The sequence below is a fragment of the Heloderma suspectum genome, chromosome 1, assembly GCF_057233095.1.
Source record: "Heloderma suspectum isolate Gila_16-S chromosome 1, 16-S_ref, whole genome shotgun sequence".
Taxonomy (NCBI): Eukaryota; Metazoa; Chordata; class Lepidosauria; order Squamata; family Helodermatidae; genus Heloderma; species Heloderma suspectum.
Genome location: NC_139458.1, coordinates 83,156,032 through 83,172,693, shown reverse-complemented (window position 1 = coordinate 83,172,693; position 16,662 = coordinate 83,156,032). Strand labels below are relative to the sequence as shown.

At 40.6% G+C, this 16,662-nt stretch overlaps 1 protein-coding gene across 3 annotated transcripts in view; it reads right to left on the bottom strand.

Moving 5' to 3' along the window:
- PHF21A (PHD finger protein 21A) overlaps positions 1 to 13,961 on the bottom strand; it is a 228,779-nt gene extending 214,818 nt beyond the window's left edge. For all 3 annotated transcript variants that reach the window (XM_084850563.1, XM_084850573.1, XM_084850583.1), the window contains exon 1: positions 13,498 to 13,961. The gene's annotated coding sequence lies outside the window, so the exon portion shown is untranslated. The remainder of the gene's footprint in view (positions 1 to 13,497) is intronic.
- Between the last annotated feature and the right edge of the window lie 2,701 nt (positions 13,962 to 16,662).

The window sequence follows — 16,662 nt, the reverse complement described above, 5'->3', positions numbered from 1 at the left end:
ATTACCCATTCACTGTTTTTTTTTTCTTTTTTAATGTACAACCTGCTCTTAGTGCCAGACACTCACTGCATTTGGGGGAAAAGGTAATCTTGTTTTGAATTTACCAGGTTGTTATTCGCAATGCAGAAAGGTAGATGAGTATTCCTACCACAACAGCACAGCAAACCTCAACCTCTTACCAATATGAAAAAGAAATGTCTGAGTGCCAGAAAACTTTGAATCTACTGCAAAGCACTGCCTGGCTGCACATTCCCCTCTCCAACATCATATACTCTGGGAAGGCTCCTTAGACTAGAGATCCACTACGCAACAACTGTAACCTCTCCAAAAGAGTATTTACGTAAATATCCCAAATTATTAAACATTTTACTGTCAAAGCAGAGTTGTACATAAGCCTATACATAAACTATCTTTCTTTCTTTTTTAGTGATTTGGTAGTTTTAAGAATTGAAATTTATATCCGGCGTGGACTATTACAACTTACTCTACATGAGACTGTCTTTGAAGAATGGACCCAATCCAGATCAAGACTATACCGAGGAACCAAGGGTTAAAGCGCTCCAACCCCACACCAGGGTCCTGATCCAGATTGGGGGACCTGCACCTACAATTTATTTGTCAAAAGCCATTCAAACAACTTCTAACTCCATTGTGTATAGTGTGGCTACAGATTGTGAGCAAACTACACTTATATCCCAGACCACTGCCTGGAAGATAGCATCCACTGCCCCAGAGTACATATGTTGGCCACCTCTGTACCAAAATATTAGTTTTGCAAACATTTGCAGGATGTAAATATTAAATATGGACAGTTATTCCAAAACAAAGCCCAGAAATAAAAGCGGATCTTGACTATTTTTGAATGTTAAAAAAAAATGAATTCAAAGGAGTAAAAATCTGAAGAGACAACTTAAATTAGTGATTTCTGGAAGTTGTACAATAAACACAGCTATAGAATTGGCTTAATAGTGTATAACCCTATTTAGATCATTATATAGCAAGTCGTAAGCTAGCTGAACTTGAAACACACATATAAAAAAGTATAATTAATTTGAATTAACTGTACCAAATTAAAAGCTATCAGTTTAGGGCAGGGATGGGCAACTTGTGGCCCTCCAGATGTTTTGGCCTATAACTCCCATCAGCCCTAGCCAAAATGGCCAATTGTGGGGGATGATGGGAGTTAAATGCCAAAACATCTGGAGGGCATCTTATATCTATAGAGTATTCATGATTCATGAGGTAGGCTTACTGAAGATATGAAAAAAAATCAAAGTAGTAACCTACATTTTTGATTTACTAAATTCTAGTTTTTGTGCATAGATGATTCCATTCCATTGTTTTTTTTAATGTTGATATACCACTATTCATCCAACTAGAGATCCTAGAGTACTGTACACATTTTAAAAAGCAAATCCAATATATAAACCGTACAATTACACCTTAAAAGGCAAAAGAAAAGCAAACAACTCTTCAACCAGCAAACCAAACAAAAACACAGCAATGAAATTTAAAAATAAAATAAAATTTACACTTTTAAAGTGTTAAAATACTAAAATGTTAAAATGGCTGGGCAAAAAAGAACATTTTAATATGGCACCAAAAAGAAAATAAAGTCAGTACAATCGTATTTCCTTTGGGAGTGCATTTCAAATTTACAAATAATTATAAACAGATATTTTCTTTTGGTGGCTATTTGTCCTATGAAACCTTCACACTTTGGCAAGTAAGAAGTTTTCCAATTCATCTTTAACTACAAACAGTACAAGCTTACAGTACAAGCTGTAAGTTCAACCAGCGTTCTCTAACCTGACTCTCTTCAAATGTTTTTGACTACAACACCCATCATCTAGGACCATTGGTTCTGCTGGCTGTGGCTGAGAGCTTTAGTCCAAAACATCCAGAGGGACCAGGTTAGAGAAGGCTGGTTTAAGTTAAGAAACTGTATGAGAGGTGGTGGGAGGATTTACGAATGAACACTGCATCGTTCACAACACTGATTAATTTGAAACACATAAAAACATTCATGTATATCAGTTAGAATACCATATGAGAAAAGGAGTGCAATTATTTAAAAAAGTGATAAATTGACAAGTAATTGCTTTCAACTTGATAACCCTGAACCTGGTCATAAGAAAGCATTCCACCATATTATATACAAAGCAGATTCCCAAACTGTCCAACTGATAGCCACTGATAACTGCTTATCTCAGAAGTCACATCTACATTTTTTTAAAAAAATTCTTAGACTACTATAAATTTTAGTCTATATAATTTGCTCATTTCAAAAACAGTAGTGTACAGGCTGCTTAGGTTATGTGGAGGATATGACCTGGTCCAATTAAGAGTGCATCCTGACTTACGGTAATTTCAGTCCCATATCAAGTTTACTGCCTATCGACACCATGTAGACAGTCAGCAAAGCAAGAATCTCACTAGGGCTGAGAAAATATTCCAAAATCCCGTAAGACTGGGTAATGAGGCATCTGTTCCCACCTACCCACCCTGCCCGATTCCTGTTATAGATCAAGCAAGTAAAATACTATGATAGCATGAACTTGTATTAGTTAAAACTTTCCAACTATAATAAATGGGACTATGAACATCTACTCACTCTAAAGAGTAAAATATTGGTAGATATTGGGCTGTTCAGATGTGATAGCTGGTTTCCAATCTTCCAAATCATAGTTTATTATAAGAACGCGCCTAAGTGAGCCTCAGGCTCACAAACTCCCCACTCCGCCTCCAGTGAAGCTGCAAGGAATTTGGAAGACAAACTGTAATTAATTTTAACTATAGTTAGTGGAAACAAGCCAGCTTCAAAAAGTTGTCTACGAAGTTGGCTTGTTTCCACTAAGCATAGTTAAGATAAATCACATTGTGTCAGGTGTGAATGACATGATAAAACAGAAGCAGAAGCTTCCAAACTCCTTCTTATGACCACACTGGAGAAGGAGAGGAGGAGAATCAAAGCCTAAGGCTTGCTGCAGCTCATAACGCTAAACCATAGTAAACCAATGCTAAGCCACTGTCTAGGTTTACATGCGAACTCTTCAATCTGTACGGCACCGAATAAGGCATTAATTCCTACAGCATTTTACAGCTTTAAAAATTCTTCTCTTCAACTTTTAAGGTTTAGGTTAAACAAATAGTGACATGTCCAAGACACTTGTGTGGCCTGCAGACTGACAAAATCCAGAATTTTGCAAGATTGGAAATCTGAGTTTCATTTCTAGATTTGGAGCCCTTTTTGCAATCACATTTCTGAGCAAAGTTTACAGCCATCTGTGCTAAAAGAGCAAAAATCCAAAGCCACCTTTAAAAAAAGGCCCAAAGCACCGCTTTTCAAATTTCAAAGTTTCCAAGTCTATTTTTGAGGATTTAACCTGCATTTCCAAGAATTACATAATAATTCTCACACACAGGCAACAGATAGCCATCAATAATATACATACAAATAATATGCAAGTTGTGTTAACCATGTGTATCCAAAAACTGCAGTATTTAAGTTTAGCAGCAGATTCAGTATGGCTCACAATGTAAAACAGATTGCCTTCCCCAACAGTATATAACTATAGCTAGAAATATCTTACCTTGCATAAAGTTTTTTTTTAAACCATATCACTCCACTCTTATCTAGATTATTACAGCTAGTGATGTGGAGTGGAACATTCACAAGTAGGTGTTTCTGCAGAATATTTTCAATGTTTAGAACTGGATTGCTGCTCAAAATTAACCACATTTGGAATACTGTGTACATTCTAGTCACAGCACCTAAGAAAGGATATTGTAGAACTGGAAAAAGTGCAGAAAAGGGCAACTAACATGATCAAGGAGCTGGAGCAACTCCCCTATGAGGAAAGGTTACAACACCCAGGACTGTTTAGCTTAGAAAAAAAGGCGAGTAAGGGGAGACAACGATAGATATGTACAAAATCATACATAGTATGGCGAAAGTGCACAGGGAGACATTTTTCTCCCTTTCTTTTATATAATACTAGATCAGGGTCATCCCATGAAGCTGATTGGTGGGGGACTCAGGACAGATAAAAGGAAAGGAAGTGTTTCTTCAAATAGCACATAGTTAAACTGTAGAATTCACTACCATGAGATGTAGAGATGGCCACGAATTTGAATGGCTTTGAAAGGGGATTGGAAAATTTTTGGAGAATAAGGCTATCAATGGCTGCGAGACCTGATGGCTATGTGCTACCTCCAGTATCAGAGACAGTATGCCTATGTACACCAGTTGCTGGGGAAGATGGGCGGGAGGGTGCTGCTGCACTCATGTCCTGCTTGTGGGTTTCCCACAGGTAGCTGGTTAGCCACTGTATGAACAGAATACTGGACTAGATGGACTTTTGTCTGATCCAGCATGGCTCTTCTTACGTTCTTACAATGATGAACACCATGGGCTATATCCAGCATCAAACAAGCAGACTTCTGCTGACATAAAAGGACGTCTTCTCTTCCTGCCTGCATGCCTCCCAATCTGCCCCGGAGTGTCCTCCAACTTTCCAAAGCAAATCCACGTTGGAGCTACAGAGGGGAGGGGCAATCCTATCCACCAGCAGTGTCCACTCTGGTGACAAATGGACACTGCTGCATCCAACCCCATACAAGTCAAACTCGACAAGTGGAATTGGTATCACACTAATCAAATCTAAAATGAAAGTTGTATTTTTTCCCACATGATTAGCCCTAAGAACCACTTTATGCATAAAGTTCTTCAAGCACGCTGTAAGAAAAGTGTATGCCTGGGTCTTACAATATCAACAAGTATTCCAATAAAAATAATGTTCAAGTAAAGCTTTGAATGTGTTTGAATATGTACGTTTAAAACACACTAAGTGCACCTATTTGAATATTTTCCCCTAATCAAATATTTTAGTTCAACCACTTTTCTACTATTGGGAATCTTTTGAGGTATTTATATAGCACATAAAATTAACACGACACACTTAAAAAAAATTTACTAAATGTAAATCATGCTAAATCAGATCGCCATTTATTTAGGGCAACAGATTTCTTTTCCAATTCAAAGTTTTCTGGGAACACAATGACTGGAAAACAAAGTACAACAATACTTCAATTTTGAAAGATTAGAGTTACTCTGGGCCAATAATAGTTTGCTTAAGTATGGCATTCCCCACCCCTTCAGCATGCACTGAAGTAGTAGCCTGCATTTTATGCAACAAAAAGTCATAGAGTGTAACAGCAAGTTAAGGATATTTTAGCTAAGCCTTCTTGGAAGTGTTCACCACATACCAGTTCAGCAGAGCGAAGAGAGCCTCTCTGATAAGACATTTTAACACATTTCCATCAGAAGGAAACAAGTAGTGTCTCTTCTACACTTGCAACCGTTTCTTTAAAATAACCCCCTTAAGGCTAATGAAAAAATCTAGACACAATATTCAAAAGCATGACACAGTTGACAAAGCATTTCACCAGAGGTGGCAAAATCAGAATGTATAAAACTATTTGGCAGAAGAAGAAAAGCACTCCATAAAGTTTTGGAACATGAAAAGCACATGGTGGTATACTGCAACAGCACAATGTGCAATGCTGCTGAAACCATGAAACACATTCTGTTGCACTTCCCTCTGTAGGCAGCAGAAGTATTGATGAAGCCTGCAGATGCAGCAACAGTCCTGTCCATAAAAAGCCAAGACAGCTGTTGCCATGGCTACTATAAGTCAGTTTATCAGAAAAAATATTGTGATTACTCAGAAGTTTGGGTTTGAAAGATGCTAAGGCTTGGATTGCTAATTGACTGAAATAAACTATGATTTTGCATGCAAGTATATTGCTTTAGAGTAGCACATGGTTAATACTTGGATACACAGCAGGAGGGGGAAAGGAAAAAAGAAATCAATGCCTTTCTGCTAGTGTTCATTCTCTTCAAGTACTGACAGTTTGTGTTCTGTATGCAGCCAAAAAAACAAGACAAAAGCCACCATAGTTTGGCTTATATGCAATATTTTTTTCATAGGTCTTTCGATAGAGACCAAAAAGTGCTATCAGAGTTTTAGGCTTCAAGATGTCAGGCCTTAAACTCTTTCATTCTCCATTTTAACACTTACGTATTTAATATTTTCCCATAGTTTTCCTATTCAGTACAAGAAACATTTTGAAAACCTATTCTTAATTTCATGATGAGGAGAGCTATTTTCTTGTTTTAAAAGGCAAACATTAAACTTCTTATGGTTACCATATTTCAGAGTAACAACAAAGAGTCATGTGGCACCTTAAAGACTAACACATTTATTCAGGCATAAGCTTTTGTGGGTACAGTCCACTTCAGTCACATACTTCAGAATTTATTTTTTATCCATCAGTGAAGGGTAACAGCCAGGAAGTAGAAGACCCAAAGGTGGAAGGCAGCAGTTGTCAGCATCTGGCAGCATGTCTGCTGGAGGTGCTCTGGAGGAGGAATCCATGCTGCCAGCAGTGCCCATTCTACTCCTGGACAAACACAACTGGATACAACTGTATAGTTCTACACTGCTGAAAAATAATGCATATTAAATCACAAGCTGCATAGCTATGCCCAATATACTGCTGAAAAGTTAGTTATTTCTTGAGCAAGTAAAAATAGAGAATATATATTTTCAATAACTTTGTCTAGTGGATCAGTCACCTGTGCAAACACGCTGTTACTAGCTACTCTGGATAACTTGGCTATGCTGTGTGTTATAATCCTAAGACTCATTTCCAACATTAGATTCTGGATTTAGATAAAGCAGCAGTCAGGGCCAGGATACAGATGTTAATGAGACAGATGAGTGTTGATGTTTTAAAGGGCATCCCCATTCTATTTTCTATACTGAATTACCTATAATTGCCAACTTATGCACAAGCACAGTGCTGATGTACCAAATAATATGCTTGTATTTATTTAAAGAAAACAACGTTCAAAAGTTGGTCATTATAAGTCAGTAATTCAGAACTTAACTTTTAATTGTCAGGCATTTTACAAACCAAGATCTGTTTTATACACGCAATCTCATTAGCAGGAAAATTCAGCACACTTTTGTACAGGCCTCAATCTTTTCCAAGCCTCAGTTTACATTTAAGTAGCTCCTACCTCTCAGTTTTAAAGGGACAATGGGAGTATTTAAGATCACTTTGGAAGACTTAGAATATGGATGACAAATTTAATTAAATAATTTTCACATCCTATCATAATTTTGGAAGATTTAAGAGCATAAATAACATCTGTGCTGGATCAGATCAAAGGCATATCTTGTGCAGCACTCTGTTCCCAAAGTGGCCAATCACATGCCTATTGGAAGCCCACAAGCCGGACATGAATGCAATAATAGCACATCCCACTCGTGTTCCTCAGCAACTGGGACTGAAAGGTATACTAGCTTTGATACTGGAGGTAATGACCTAGTTCGCACATAACAAGACACCGTGGCTAAATTTCCTTGTGGGGTTTTCTGTCATGGTGATTGCCGCCATTTTAAGTATTTGAGCTACAGTGGAGGCACACTGTAGCTCATTGCTACATGAGAACCCGGCAGGGATTGGGGTGGGTAACAAGCCACCTGCAACCCTGAAACAGCCCATGGGTTCTGGGTGTCTCATCAAACACCCCAACAACGCTCACTGAGTTCTCATGTAAAGACAAGCTACAGCACCCACCACCATGGCTTGAATATTCAAAATGGCAGCTGCCACCAAAACAAGAAGCCCCCTGGTGAAATTCACCCATCATGGCTTCTCATTACATGCGAACCAGGTCACTATACAGCTAACATGATTAGTAGTCATTGGCAGCCTTATCCTCCACAAACTTGTCTAATCCCCTTTTAAAGCTGTCCAAGTTGGCGGCTGTGACTACATCTTGTGATAGCCACTTCTATAGTTTGCCCACCAATGTTTGGAGTTAACGATTAAGGGCACAATCCTATGAAGATAGTTGGCAGCCTCCAAACTCGGATGCTGCTGAGTATCCAGTGCATGGCAGGTGGAGCGCAGAGGCGATCTTCACCTCCACTCTCCAGCCACCCTGCATTTCTGCTAGATGGACAATTTCACCCAAATAGCAGTAGCACTTCGGAGGGCGAGGGAAGGAGGCCATAGGAAATGTTGTATGGCCACTGCCCCAGTCTCCTCCCTCCCCACCCTTGAGAATGCCCCCTTTTCCTGTCTCCACGCTCCGTTTCCAAGCATGGAGACATAGCCAGAACCACACGGGCTCCGAGGGCAAGGGGGCGGGAAGCATGGTTTCTGGGCTCTGAGGTTGGAGCCCTGTTTCTGACCTTGGAGCCCAGAAATCAAACAATCCTATGTCCCCCAGATGCTGCCTGGGTGACATAGGATTGCTCCCTAAGGGATTTTTAAATACTGCAGCTAATGCTGAAATTGCCATCTGACGTCCTATTGGATTCCACAGGTCATCTCTCACCATTGGTTATACTGGTTAGGGCAGATGGGAGTTGTAGGCTAAAACATCTGGAGGGCCATACATAGACTACCAAGGGGGGGGGGGACATCAAAACTTGCAGAGATAATAACTAAAGAAAAACCTACTAGCTGTGCCCTGGTTTTTCTTGTTCTGTTTTCCCCAACACATTTGTTTCCAATATTCTTATCACTGTCAATAACCTACCCACCCTGGTACTAGCATACATACCACCCTCTATAGGAACAATGCATATGACCTACAACATGTTATCCTCACATATGTTCACCTTACAGGAATGAAATACAGACATTCCTTCTTGCAATTAATAGAAACAGCCTTTTCCGAATATATAACTTAATTCTAAAAACTGTTGAATCAGAACATATCAGCCTAAGTTTTGAACTATAATTATAGCATAATACACCATTACCACAGCACTTGCCTCAGAACTAGTTTTCAACCTCTTACATATATACAATGTATTAGATTTTGCATAGCAATTTTAACTCCTTTCCTTAAACTGCAAATAAAATACTGCAGGAAAAATGTGCAACTTAAGCAGGTCTCCATCAACTAATACTCTTTTGCAGCATACATAGTAGAAACAATTTACATGGCCAAAAGAGCTTCCACAACAAGAGAAGGGGAAATTGAACTTGTCTCCAATTTTCCAAGAAGCTATGCAAGGTAACAACCCTGTATTTTCATAGCAGCATTGTGAATGCTTCTCAGTGCCCAGAGATATTAAATGCCCTGTTGATCAAAAACATGCAAAGACTTATATACCTACTGCTTTTTCTATTATTTATTATTGGATAAGATTTTAAGCTGGCTCTCATACAACAAAAAATATCAGCAACATCTTTCTCCAGAAATCATCATAACACCAAACAAATTTCCCCACTTGCTGTACTATTTAATACAGATAACTGCAGAGTGAAGGAATGCAGCTAAATGTTTTCTTTTAAATGTATTAACCTTAACTCTTTTACAATGCAGTCCTATACATGTATACTCAGAAGTAAGTCACACTGGTTTAAACGGGGCTTATTTCAACCTATGTGAGTACAAGTTTCCAGCCTTAGCTTAGCTATTTTTAAGTTAGACAAAATGGGGTGGGGTTTAAGTTATACAATGAAGTGCCTCTACACACTTTGATTTAGGAACTAACTCCAGTGCTAAAACAATTCCTGAAATACTGAGGCAACTCATCCCAGTTTAAATTCTCCATATGGTACAGAGTATAACTATTATTAACTATCAGATCACTTATTTCTACAATACCAAACCAAAACAATGCAACAGTGCAATTCTGCTGTTACGAAGAATTATTTTATTTTATATAAGTTCTATAGTATTTATTAAAAAGTATGTTCCCAAAAAGAAAAATAGACCTTGTTCTTTTTATAATTAATACATTTAATACACAAAGGGGCCAATCCATTCAAAGTTAATTGCTTTCAAGTTGCATTGATTTCAATGGGAGAGTTAAGCATGTGTCCAAATCTCTCCCACTAAAAATAAGTGGGATTTAAAAGTGATACACTTTGGCTGGACTAGGCCCAAAGCAATTTGTTGCAGCTTTAAAACTTTGAGATCTACAGAAAATAAATATTAAAAGTCCAATGATGAACACTTAGTCAACACTAGAAGATCACTAGAAATCTTAACAGTGTTTCAATGGCAAGCTTGAAACAATAAACATGTTAGTTATAATTCCTTATAAAATGGCATACTTGAACAGGAAAGTCGGTCAATCCCAGCCACCTCTTGCTTCATCATTCTTTGCAATACAATGTAGAAAATATGTCCACACAGAACAAATGCTACTTACATTTGTCCTTACAATGTAAAAACATCCTCTACACAAAATGATGCAGGAATACAAGCATCACCAGGACTAATCTGTAAATAGTTTAAATAAAGGATGGGGGAAATCTGCCTCAAAATCCTTAAAGTTTATCGCATAATCCTAGGCATGTAAGTTAACTTCATGTTAACTGAGAAGTAAAGCACACAGTTCAATGGGACTTACTCCTAGGCAAGTGTGTACAGGACTGCAGCCTTAAAGGAAGCTTCAATTTGCTGATGCCCAGATTAGACCAGAGTGAATAGGTGGTAAGCAGAATAGACACCAGTTGAAGATGTTCCTTGTACTGAAGAGTAATTCCTCTAACTTGATGGATCTGCAAATCACAGGCAGCATAAAGATGACCTTTGCCCTTTATTTTCCTAAACACTCCAGCACTCAGTTACTTAAATTCACAAAAGCGAGTATACCAGCCACAAAGAACAGAACTGCAAGCTCCAGAAATAGTGGGAAATGGGCTAGTAAAGCTACTATTATGGACTAGAAGTTAAGCATAAGTTTTCCATTTAAGAAAAAGTGAATAGAAGATAATAAAATCCAATCATACTGTTATTTAAGATTCAAATGATGCTGCCCCCAAACCCCCAGCGACTGAGTAGTACTTACTAGTACACAGACCCACGGAAAAAATTCTGCAGTGTGGATGAACAAGTTATCAGAGTATATCAAAACAAATGCTTTCTCTTACTCAAAATTCTTATTAAATATACTGAGATTTAATAAGAGAATTATAAAGAAGTAGTTTCTTGAAGAGCCATTTAAAAAGACACTCTAATTTAAAATCTGGAGTATATCCAATGAAGTGTACTACTGTCAAGGTTAAGGATCTGCAAGGTTGTCCACATATTCTGCTAGATCACAAAAGTCATTCAGGTTGCAATCGTATACCAACTTACCCAGGAGTAAGCCCCACTGAACTTAATGAGACTTCCTCCTGAGTAGACATGTATAGGATTGCACTGTTGACCTTCAGTTCCCCCTCCCTCCTGCAAAACACAATATTAAAATGAAATATTATTTCATTTCATCTTACTTTTCATTGGAAAAAATTACTGAAGCGCTCACTAGCTGTCCAGTACAATTAAACAGCCTTAGATGCTGGTGATTGCTTCATGTAGAACAAAAAAATAAGTTGTCACAAGTGAAACCAGACATCCAAGTGCTGCCAAAGGAAATGATAAATAAAATGCAAGCAAGTCTATGAAAGCAGAGCCCCTAAATTCCTTACAAGCCTACTGTAAACTCTTCTGATTTTAAAATAACTTGCTTCCAATAAGGCTGCAATCCTAAACAATCAATGGAACTTACTTCTAAGTAAAAGATACTTAGGATTGGACAGCATATGTGTTAAAATCCTAACCTATGATATTCTGTTAGCAGCACAGAAGTATTTTGAATGTTCTTGTTGATAACGCCTTTTTCTGTAGTTTGTCATTACTCTTTTTTAAAATGTTTTACTATGAAGTTATATTATTTCTGCAGAGATGAACAGCACTTTCTCCCTGAGTATTGTAATAAGTGTCTCGCTGTGATTAACATGATCAAGTGAACTAATTTCAAGCCCAGTGTTAATCAGTACTGTATTAAAAATTACCTACCTCACACTATGTGCTATATTATATACAGAGAAATCTTAACTTGTATTGAAAAGTTACATCCCTATTGAAAATACATCTTAAGAGCCCAGCCACTAAAGCAAAGTCAATTGACAAATACACAGGCCTGAATAAATATCAATTCATTATAACTTTAGAAATCACTCCCAGAAGTTCATCATGTACAGCATGCTGGGAGAAATCTAACACCCTGGTCCTAACTGCATTTACTAGGAATTAAGTCCCACTGATTTTACTAGAACTTATTCTCATCTGCATAGCCTAATTTGACATCTAAAACAAAGACTATTATAGCATGTGATTTAAATGCAATTGCATCCTCACACCTATCTGAACATCCTCCATGCCACCTGCAAGCTTACCCACCCCAATAACCAAGAAGTGCCCTATGAAAATATGTATTTATATCCCAACCAGTATGAAAGCTCATTTTGTGACAGCTGAGCAAATGGTGGTGATCCAATTCACATTCACCCACAACAACAACAAAGTCTAAAAGTGCAATGCAATCCTGAAGGAATCAACTGTACTGCAGACGTGGTCGGAGGGCGGAGGGGTGGGGGTTCCCATCTGTAGTAATGCTCATAACAACAAAGAAGCAAAAACAAAAAAGTAACGAGATCCGCATGCACAAGGGGACTAGACCAAATGGCAGTCCCACATACAACCCCACTCCTCCTACATGACACACTCAGAAATGGAAGAGGGGTGGGGGAGAGAAGGTACACGTCTCCAGTCACTGCAAACATGTGCCAGAGTAGGAGTGTGAAATCCCAAAGGTGTCCTTGCACCGAGCTTTGTATACATGTAGAAAGGGCTGCCCTAGGGTGAGAGGGGCAAGAGAGACTTCAAAATAACAAGTTGCTGAAGAAACGGAATTTTCCCAGCACTACTCGGGCCACCAAGACAAATTAAAGGCAAAGGGAGGAAGAAGAAGGGAGGAGAGAGAGAAACCGCCGCCGCAGCAGCTTTACTACGAATCCTCAATCATCAAAGCAGCATCATTTCCAAGATAATAAAACTTCCCCGGCAGCATCACAAGGGGAAAATCAACCCAACAGAAAACGGCCTGGAAATAATCATCCTGGGGAAAAGCAGAAGGGGAGGGGGAAATCTCCCTCTCCCCTCCCCTCTTTGCAAATGTATCATCTCTCCCCCTCCCCACTCCAATGTGTCACCTACTCCCTCCCGCTCCACCACCCTCCTCTCTCAGAAACTTACTTCAATCCTTACAGGTGACAGAGAAAGGACATGCCCCCGTCCCGCATCTCTAGGCTACAGATAAATAGACAGATATATTAGGGTGGGGGAAATTAAACTGAAGTTGTTGCTCCTTATCTCCAAGTTGTCTCAGGAGTCTTACACGGTGGACTTTACACCCCCACCCCCCCAACACACACACACACAATCCATCCTTTTCTTTTTTTTCCCCCCTAATAAACTCCCGAAACAGACAGTAGCGGGGGGGGGGGGGACTAGCCCTACTCAGAGGTTGGGGGGGGGGGGAGGAGAGAGAAAGAAAGAAAGAAAGAAAGAACAGAAAGGGAAAACAGGGAGGCAGAGGAGGAGAGAATCCAAAAGGTGGAATACTACACCCTGCTGGTGGTGGTGATGTTGCTGCTGATGTCTGGCTGGGGTCCCCCTGGCAGGACCTCTCTTTGAGGGGAAAGGACTCCTCTTCATAGGGAGACGGTGGTGCAGCTGCTCCTCTGGGCCTCCCTGTCCCCCTCTTCTTGGCTGCTCTCTCCTCCTCCTCCTCTCACTTTCTTTAATCTAAGCTGGGAGTGGAAGATGGTTGGTTGGCTGGTTGCTCCCTTTTCCTCCTCCTCCTCCTCTTCCACCTCCTCCTCCTCCTCCTCCTGCTTTCCTCTTCTCTCTCCTCTGAGGGGTCCTTTTCCTTCCCCTCTCCCCGGGGGGCTCCTCCTGCAGCGGGGAGGAGGGGACAGGCCGGAAGAAAGGAACGAAGCAGAAGAGGCGCAGGAGAAGAGAAACTGTGACACAAAAACAAGCCGAGAAGCTGAACTCTTCTTCAATCCCATTCACCCGGCCCGGCCGCAGCACCCGCACGCCTGGATCACTCCGCCACCGGCCTCCCTTCGCTTCGCTTCGCTTTGCTTTGCTTTCGCCTGGCCTGCCAGAGGCGCGCGCTCCCGACAGGCTGCTCGCGCGCCCCCGACACAACTCTCGCACACCACAGCTACTCCGGCCGCTCTCCGGAGCGGAGAAGGGGAGGAGGAGATGAGGGTGGGGACAAAAGCTGAGGGGGAGGCGGGCTCCCCCTCACCCGGGCTCCCCACCCTCTCTCCCTGTGAATGGGGGAGGAGGGGTGGCCGGCCTCCTCGCCAAGCGGAGGGGGCGCCTCAAGGCTCCTCCTGAGGGACTACTTGACGTGTCGGTGCAGCGAATTTATTTCCCTTTGCCTAAGGAACGGGCTGTGCTGCGGCACCCATTGCCTAGGGAAAAAACCCGGATGTAAAGTGAGTGAAACTAAAGTAGAGTGAAGTAGGGCAGCAAACTCTCGCAGAGCAGCGGCGGCAGGGAAGGATCATGCACCGGGGCAGGCGGGGAGGGAAGCGACGGGGGGAGGGATCATGCACCGGGGCAAGCGCTGGTGGCAGGCGCAGCAAGAGGAAAGCAGGCGCGCGAGCATCTTCTTTTCCCCCCCTAATGCAAGTGGCTCTGCGCAGGAAGCGGATACACCAAGGAATGAGGAGAAACACAGTCAAGCATCCTCGCTCGCTCAACCCCCCCCCCACCCCGCCCCAATGCAAAGAATTCTGCACAGGAAGCGAATGCACCAGGGCAATAGCAAAACAACAACAAACAAGCCGATCGGGTTCTCACAAACATTTTCTTCCCCCTATATGCAAAAGAATTCTGCACAGGAAGTTGATGCACCAAGGGCAGGAGTAAAAAAAACACACACACACACTCATACGCACACACGAGCAATCGCCCCAATGCAAGGGGGCTCTGCACAGGAAGTTGATGCACCAAAGCAGCGGCAACACAAGCATCCTTAGCCTAACGTACGGGATTTTGCACAGGAAGCTGACATACCGGAGGTGGGAAAGGGGTGTGAGAAAGAACAAGAATCATCACCATCCCAAAGCGAGGAGCTTTGCACAGGAAGTTGATGCAACAGGGCAGCAAGGGCTGCGGGGGTGGGGGCACGCACAAAAATAACTATACATGCACCATCCTAACAATGGAAAGAGCTTTTTTACACTGCAAGATTTCGGGGCTAAACCTATTAACTTGGAAACAAATATATTTGAAATTAATGGGGCTTACTACTACTGAGTAAATATGCTTAGGATGATGGTGTAAATGAGGGTGGGGACATGAGCGACATCTCGACATATACCAGGTACTTTGCTAAAGTACCAAAGCAAAATAGAGGGGACACAAAGCAATAGCATCTCAGACACAACTAGGGTAGTATGGTGTGTTCTGTCCAGAATTAATAAACACATTTACTTATTTGGATATGTTTCTTTTTCTCCATGCTTGATTTTATTTTTCTTCTTAATATAATGAAAATATTTTGGTCATTTAGACATTTTTCTTGTAGTTTATAGCATCATATGTGTTCGTAGGTTCCCATGAGTTATGGAAAACCCATGCTTCAAGTGTCTGTAATTTATTGTTTCAGAAAATTAAATTAATAGAAAGTTAAGAAAACTTTTAAAGGTACCTTACATATGCAAAGTTTGATATAGCAAGTTCTTTGAAAGCTTATCTATTATAGGGAATTGTGATAAAATATGGAAATTTTTAAAATTGTAACTTACATTTTAATAAACACAATTTTATATGAGCCACACAGTACTAGTATATTTTAAATTATATGCTTAGGGTGCAATCCTATGCATGTTTAGACAGAAACAAATCCTACAACTCTGGATGGGGAATGCTGGGACTTGTAGGGCTTTGTTCTGCCTAAACATGCATGGAACTGTGTCCTTAAAGACCAATTTCAATAACACGGTCATGAGTTCAGTCCTATTCCATTGTTTTCAATGGGACATATTGCTAACTTTTGCCAACTTATGCCAAATAATTTGCAATGCAAGAAGGTGTAGTTTGGCTCATGATATGAGATATAGTGTTTTGTTTTTCAGTTTCAATATGTGTTGCTTTGATCATGCAATTAAATTGATAGGAAGTTAAGACTTAAATTAATAGAAAGTTAAAACCTGAAGGTACTTTCAATATGCAAGGTTTGAGATGGTAACATTCTTCTTATGAGAGCCAGTGTGGTATAGTGGTGAGAGTGTTGGACTGGGAGTCAAAAGATCCGAGTTCTGGACCTCACTTGGCCATGGAAGCTCACTGGGTGACTTTGGGCCAGTCACAGACTCGCAGCCCAACCGACCTCACAGGGTTGTTGTGAGGATAAAATGGAGAGGAGGAGGATTATGTACGCCACCTTGGGTTCCTTAAGAGGAAAAAGGTGGGATATAAATGTAATCAATAATAATACAATTTCTCTATTATAGGGAATGGGAAGAACATGGAAATATGTTTACTTTAACTAACCATTTAATAAACATAATTTTGAGTAGGCCATACACTGTCGCTATAGCCATGATGGCTATATGCAATCACCATCTTCCGAAGCAGTATGCCACTGAATACCAGCTGCTGAAGAGCAACAAGAAGTGAGGGCAATAACTGACTTCATGCCCAAACTATGGGTTTTCCAAAGGAATCTGCTTGGCCACTGTGGCAAACAGAATGCTGGGTTAGATAGATTG